Raw genomic sequence first — 7,793 nt, forward strand, 5'->3', positions numbered from 1 at the left:
CTTGCTGGAAACAGATCTCATGTTGTATAGAACCTTCGGGTTGATAGAGTCCGGACCAGCACTTGACGACAGCTTAAGTGACACAATGATTTTACAAATGCCATGAGTGCTGATATGAATGAGGACCATAGGTGAGGAGGCGATTACTGATAATGGAGTGTGGGTGTACCCGTTATCGGTGTTGAAAATGGATGAAAAGAAGGAAGCGAAAGCGTTGGCACAGTCGTTGTCGGCGGGTGTCAGTTAGACTGATAAGGTGGGATTTTGGTGGAGATAAAATTTTCCAAAATTGTTTTGGTTTATCCGTCCAGAGATGGGAGGTCGGTGGTAAAGAACTTATGTTTCACTCCCTTGATCGACTCCCTGTATTCCCGTTCACAGTAGTGAAATTTAGCCCATGATACGTCGTCGCCAAGACGCTTTGCCTTCCTGAATAAGCGCTTTTTCTTGGTTAGCCAGATTTTATGACTTTTCGTGAACCAAGGATTGTGATCATAAGATTTCATTCTTATCTTTGGAACATTGCACTCGGTAAGGTAGTCAATTCCAGCTCAACCGCTCAGCGCGCTGACACTAGTGCAACGTATAGAGTCAATAAATCTGTCGCTTCCTCGCTTCCCTAAGAGTACTTGAAGTATATTCGTGTTGTGTGATTCCTTTTTCCCTCTCTACGTTCCAGAAACAGACGGTTTCTGAGCCAAGACAATATAGTTGCGAGCGCAATTGAAATACAAAAGTATCCTGTACCGTGAAGACCACCGCCCCAAACGTGGTTGCCACGGTTTCGGTTTTGGCCCATTTGCATGTCAAAGTTCAGGGATTGATATTTTAATTCACGTACGCGTTTCAAAATTTTTAAATGTGGATTTTAACTAAGACAGCCTCTCATATCGGTATCTGGCTTTTGTTCAAGATGTCCTTATTAGAGTTAATTAATTAATGCAATTGATTAGCCTTATTAGTCATTATAGTCTCTCTTGGGAAAGATACGCGCCCGTAGAACTCAACTGTGAAAATGACGTGCTCTCGTGACTTTTTTTTATAAAAGTTTGTCCAAGCTGAAACACACACACACACAAAAAAAAATAAACGGGGTGCCACAAACGCATACTTCGTGGTCGTAGCCATTTTTAATAAATATTTCTTTTAAATAAGACAACTAGGACTATGTGTACATTAGTTTCGCACTTACGCGTACGAGTGGAGGAAAGCCTTATCTGCAAGGTATTTTGGCACTCTAATTTGCATAATTCACTAAGATGTATTTTTTTTGTGAATCTGTTTTTCTTTCTTTCGAGAAAGCAGAATTGCTGGCAATCGGTTTAGATATGAGATGAATCCTTCGTCTATATGCTTCAAATTATCATCCACAGAGGTGACATTTGTTTTTAGTGCACCGTTTCAGATTTTCCATTATGGAGATACCTCGCTTGCACTAACTCGGAAGTGGGCAAGAGGGAGCGAGCCCTAACATAACCTAACCTAACCTAACCCAACCCAACCCAACCTAACCTAACCTGAAGGAGAGCACTGCTGGACATGGAGTTTGGAGTTGGAGATTGAGAAGTACGGCATTTTCAAAGAAGTCCTCGGAGGGAAAATTCGGGGGGGGGGGGGGCAGAGCCAGCACCGTGCAAACTCGAGGAGCGGTGGACTGTTCCCCCTGCCCCCACATTCCGATTTATACCGAAACTAACCAGGAGCAGCTTTCCAAGCTAGGGCTCCGGAACGAACCGACAACAGTAAAAAACAATAAAAGAAAAAGAAAACACAATAAAGAAAAAAAAGAGGAAGGAAGCACAAAAAGGTATATTCGCTTGAACCGCAACGGGTCAAAAAACATTGCAAACTCATAACTTAAAAACCCAAGACTAGGGGACAAAAAAAATGACAAACACAGACAAGGTTTTTTCGTTTTTTCGTCCCCTAGTCTCGGGTTTTTAAGTTATGGATCTACACCACCAGCTCGCTTGCTACCTCTCTATCCTCTCGTTATTGCAAACTCGTTTTTCTTGTGCCGGTCATCGGCATTTTTAGCAGCTTTTCTGAACCGTGATGTGGATTACAGGCCCAAATAATGACAAATGAGCAAGCACGCATCCTCGCTGCTCATTTTTGGTCACTTTATGTCGTTTGAAGTGCAAATTGTTGCGCCTACCACTAGCGCCACATTCGCGTTCAAATTGCTCCTCTGTTGAACTGTCCTTGTCGGCTCGCAGGGCCCCGCCCATGAAATCGGCAATCAGCTGTTATCGTTTTCTGGAGTGTACACCAAACTGTTCACAGTTCAAGGTACAGATACTTAATCCGAGTGGGAAAGCCTCGGGGGTCTTCCTGTGGATTCGTGGGTGCATCAACAAAGATGGGCATAGTTTTCGGGATGGCTGTGTGTTCGACAGCTGATATCTGCGCTGAACTAACTTCTATTTTTTAAAAACAACTTCAATATATTGCAGTTGTAGCGTGAGTGTTTCCTTGGTTTTGTCGCATATTGCGTTCACTTCATCTGCTTTTTCTTTTCGCCAAGTGGTGTAACCCCCGCTTTGACTATTGCGGCCTCCCTAAGGTTTATGTGTCAGTTTTGGAAACACTGATATTGTTACACGTGACACATTGCAGGAGTGAGCCAGAAATCCCACATCGGACACCCTCCGATCTAACCCTGGGAACGAGGCTTAGACGGAAATGAGCACAGTCTCGAACAACTGCGGGGGGAGGACCCCCCCCCCCCCCGCGCGTGTAAAATGTACTGACCTAATCTAACCTAACCTCACTAAAGAATGTGCAAATTACAGCGCAATTTATAACTAGCGACGCGCGACTTCCGGTTAGCCTTGTTCCCAGGAGGGGGGTCCGATATGGGAATTTTGCAATTTCGACATTGCAGTGTACTGCAGCCAGCTTCACTGTTTGACTGAGAATTTGCACGGTTACTTCTTTAATGTTATTTAGATTACTTCCATCTGATACTGTACCATTAAATACGATAGGAATCCATTATGGTTTAGAATTATTTTTCCTTTGCAATGTTCCAACACTGATCTTGGTGACAAATTGTCTCTCATTAAATTCCTTTTGAGTTGTATTTCACACTGCTTACAGCATAATGTGAGAATGAGAAAATGTATGCTTCACATGCTCTCAGCATCCTCTACAGCAACTGCTCCTGGGCTTAAAATCCAGAAACTACACACGAAAAAAACAAACAAACAAAAAAACTGTAGAACAGACGACACATCAAAAAGGACACGACAAAATGATTGGGACTGTGTTATGCTATACTTTGTGTGTGTGTGTGTGTCTCTCTCTCTCTGGTTCTGCATTTTTGTGAACATGTGCCATGTTGCCGGCACCCTTGCCCTCTTGTCACAAAAGCACCCTCAGACATAAAAATACAAAAAAGTAGAGAACTCCAACTTAACATAACAAGAGAGAACAAAGAATGGTACACAGGAAGCTTCTAGAGTCTTGGCACATATCCAGTGACCCCTCGGTTTGTAACAAAAACCGTGGCGTGGCCCCTCCCTGAACAATACTCCCATATCCTTAAGTAATGACCAGTTGTGCAATCGCTCATTCAGTTTGGCACTGATGATGTCCGTCGCATGACGGATGAAACGTCTGAGTAAACCTTGTTATTTTGTTATGTTAAGTTGGAGCTCTCTACTTCATTGTCTAGTTGTCGTCTCCCGGCTTTTGGAGTATTTTTGCATAAAGATGCAGGTTGTGAGAGGCACATAAACACTGCTTACATTGCTAACCTGTCTATCACAAGACATGTGAAAGGATTGCCAAATTAACATTCAGTAATACAAAAATGATTCTGAAATACATAATTCCAATAGAAGGGAGAGTAAACATTGGAATAACAGGTAAAGGTAAAGCCTGAAGTGTTGGCATTTTTCTGACGTGTACGATATACTGCTCTATTCAACCCATGACATATACGTTGTCAAACATTAACTTCTTGCATTCAACATCCAGATGCTGTACCTATTCCAGCTAAGCGACTCGTCTTTACACGGACACATGGCACGCCATTTTGGCACAAAGATTTGATATCTCTGCTCGTTGGACATATAAAGTAAATACTGTGCCAAAATTGTGTTACCTACATGACATAGTGCATCTGCTGAGATATGTTACGGGAGAAATACTCGTGAAGCGATTAAAGGAAGTGCATACGAGTACATATGCTTTGCAAAGTTGTTCCAAAGTTCCAAGTAGTTGTTACGAAGTATGTTCGTGTTGAATTGGCAAAGCATTAGTCATCTCATAAAAGAAACTAGTGAGAAATGCGAAGCCGCAAGCAGTGTTGCATGGCCATGTTCACAATGGGCAATGACGCTTTTCACATTGCGTACCGCGGACTGACTATGCTCAATGAGTGGTTTGCAGTGTCTATGATTGATGTAGGCCATGGCAACTACCGATGAACTTTGCAGAGTGTGCAATGATATCTTTTGTGAACGAGACAAACCTCAATATACCCACGTAATTATTGTTTAAGTTTAATTTGTAGAAGCTTTCGCGTGGAGGTCCATGCTTCAATCTTCAGTGTTTCTTCAATCTTGCAAAAGTCTTCAGTGTCGGTTTCTGTATTTTGTTTATATAACATGTAATTATAAGGTTATAGTTATTTCTACCCATTACATGTAGTTATAAGAGTGGTTTAAACCACCTCGCAGCAGTTGCAGATGTTGTTCATCAACTTTATTTTGAGATGGACAGGGAGTTTCATTGCCTGGGGCGATACTCTAGTACCCCATAGCTGCTTGTCGTGTGAGGGAGGAAATAATGTCCCATGGAGTTCAAAATTGCCAAAAGAGCTTTGAGAGCAGGCATTCGTGGGCTCGATTTAGCCATAGGCCAAGCAATTTTATCTGAAAATGGCAGTTTGGAAAGCTTGGTAGCAGAGGCGGAGAGTTTTCATTTTCCCGGGGGGAGGGGGGTATTAAGAAAAAAAAAAATAAAGGAAAGGTAAGCCAGATGGATGTCTGCTTGTTATTTAAAAAAAGTGAAATGGGGAAGACAAAAAGGCAATGAAAAGCAGAACACAAGAGAAAACAAAAAGAAGGAAAGAAAAGGAAAAGAAAAATGAAGAACACAAAACTAAAGCTGAAGAATCACACACTTTGCCGGGATCCTATGATGTATGCAGAACTGGTATATAAATTTGAGGAAGGAAGAACAGAAAAAAAAAAGAGAGAGAACGTAAACAGTGAACTTGTGCACAACTGAAGGCATTATGCCTTTGAAAACTGAGTGCAAAAGGAACAAAATGCATTGAATCCTCGGTGTTTGACCCGAAATGCGCGCAATATAATGAATACGGTTCCTAGATCCTACCGTTACACCTCACTGGCAGCTGGTGGTATCTTTTCGACTGCTTCGTTTCATTGATCTGATTGCTTTGGGCGAAATTCAGGCTATTTGTTGTGTCATCCTCTGTGTTTCTTCGCCTCACCTTCTACCGTGATAATGAGTATGGTGGGCGGATACATATTTTACAAATTGCAAGATGCATTTTTGGGGTTGGTGCCTCTTTGCTCTTTTAACCCGGGCACGCCCTGAGCCCCAAAGGTTGGTGTCAGTCTCTTAGCGGGACTTCCTGGCGACCCCCCCTTGTTCATGTTCCGGGGGGGGGGGGGCATGGGCCCCCGCGCCCCCCGCAGTTGGCGCCTATGCTTGGTAGTGTGGGCAATGACACAGAATATACTCTGGGTCTCGTACAGCACTGCAGTGACAGTATCTGAGAGAGTCAACTTGCCTCAAGTGGCAATGACACTGAGCTGTAAATGCCCCATTGAGTCACAGTCCATGAGTCACAGTGCACCATCTTGGCGAGAAGTGTTTTGTGGCATCCAAAAACCAAGCTCTGGGTCAACATTGCTCAGTATAGACGGGAGGAAGACTATTTATACAATCCATTGATATGTTGGTAAACGAGATGTGCTGTCTACATGACCAGTAACAGTCCTTTGCTATCTTTCACTGTGATTTAATTAAACACCTCCTTCATGTGACGGTGCTACCAGCACAGTTTTACCTAGCTGAACCACTTTTCGCGGCTCTTCTCAAGCATAACATTAGCGGTTCTTCGTAGGCTGAGGCCACGGAACGCAAGAGACGTTTACATGATGTTTACGTGATTACCGTCATGACAAATGGTCGACACAGCAGTTTTGCGGTACGTTTTATATGTTGCTCATCCTGGACTTTTTTCGCTACCCGATTTCCTGTCCAAAACAGCTACGACTGCATCGATGTCACTTCACCCATGAATTCCTTCATGAGTTGCACGCGCGTGTTAGCACACAAAGTCGTTACACGTCTGAAAAATAATACCTGACGAAATCGGCAGAAGAAACATATGCTTTATTAGAGCTTGCAGTGATTATCATTTTTATGCAGCACATCCCGCCAGTAGTAAGTACTGACCACGATTATCCGGAAACGCACATCTGGCCTGGACGCCATTAATTAGCAATTAGAGCTAATTGGGACCCCCCACATTAATCAGCACCCTCCAGGGAGCCATCACACTAATTGGGGAATGTCTATCTTGCGTCCAGACCAAGATGTGCGTTTCCGGATAATCGTGGTCATAAAAAATAAAAAAATAGGCAGAAAATAAAATAAAAAGATAGAAATAGAGTGGAGAGAAACAATTTATTCGAAAATCAACGATGCCGCGGCGAAGAAGCCGCTCCGCAACACCCGAGTGACCAGCGTCCGCCATGTTGGTAGTTTGCACCCAGCAGTTGCAGAGATCGACGACAGGTGGCCACTTAGTTGCAAGGCATCACACCAGATGGCGCCACCATCATAGCTCTAGACGAGAAAGACAGAACAAGATACTAGCGGCGGGTAAAAATGACAGCACTGCTAAGCAAGTCTAGGCATGCGAGAGAAAAGGTCTAACCGCTACTGCTAAAACAGAAAACAGTACACATCGGGGAAAAAGGCTTACGGGAACGATCGCTTAGGCCTAACCACAACACTACGCAGCTAACACAAGGCGGGAACCACACATCGCTAAACATGCGAGAAAAGGCTTAACACGAGCGCGGTCACCGCTGAACACGGCAAACATACGAGGAAAGAGGCTTACGGGGGCGATCGCTTAGCCCTAACCACAACACTATGCAGCTAACACAAGGCGGGAACCACACATCGCTAAACATGCGTCAACAGGCTTGGACACCGCAAAACAAGTCTAAACATGCGAGAAAAGGCTTAACACGAGCGCGGTCACCGCTAAACACGGCAAACATACGAGAAAAGGAGCGCGTCAAATCACTCACCTTTTCCCCCGCGGCAACTTCCAGGCAGAAACTGAGCGAGCGCGGAGAACATACGTCTGCTCCCTACGAGATCCAGCCAGCAACTGAGCGAGCGCGCGGAGCGCACGTCCGTCTTCCGCGACGGTCCGAGAGAAACTGAGAGAGGCGACGCGCGCGCGCGCCCTCTGCTCCACCCGTCCGCGCATGCGCGCGCGCGCGCTCCTAGCGCCCCCTGCGCCGGCCGCGGGTGTTTTCGGTTTCGGCTCTCTGCTGCTGCGCGCGCGCTCCTAGCGGCGACGGGTGGCTTTTCAGTTTCGCTTTCATTCTCCGTTCTTTGCGCGCGCGTTTATCTCTATAAAGGCAGCGCGCACCGCGCTCGCGTCATCATTCTGACCGATACGTGGAAAACGCCATGTGTGGTTTATTCTCCTGCGTTTCTCGTCGTCGCAAGGAAAAGACAAAAAACGAAGAACTTCGCGAATTTATACGCAGCATCGTGGAGGAAGC

The 7,793-nt window shown here is 44.8% G+C and overlaps 1 long non-coding RNA gene across 1 annotated transcript; it reads right to left on the minus strand.

Moving 5' to 3' along the window:
- Positions 1-6,653: 6,653 nt before the first annotated feature.
- LOC135399476 (uncharacterized) lies at positions 6,654-7,456 on the minus strand. The gene is made up of 2 exons (XR_010424293.1): positions 7,308-7,456; positions 6,654-6,834 (listed from the first exon to the last, which is right to left on the minus strand). It is a non-coding gene; the product is annotated as an uncharacterized LOC135399476 (long non-coding RNA).
- Between the last annotated feature and the right edge of the window lie 337 nt (positions 7,457-7,793).

Source organism: Ornithodoros turicata, chromosome 7, assembly GCF_037126465.1.
Source record: "Ornithodoros turicata isolate Travis chromosome 7, ASM3712646v1, whole genome shotgun sequence".
NCBI lineage: Eukaryota > Metazoa > Arthropoda > Arachnida > Ixodida > Argasidae > Ornithodoros > Ornithodoros turicata.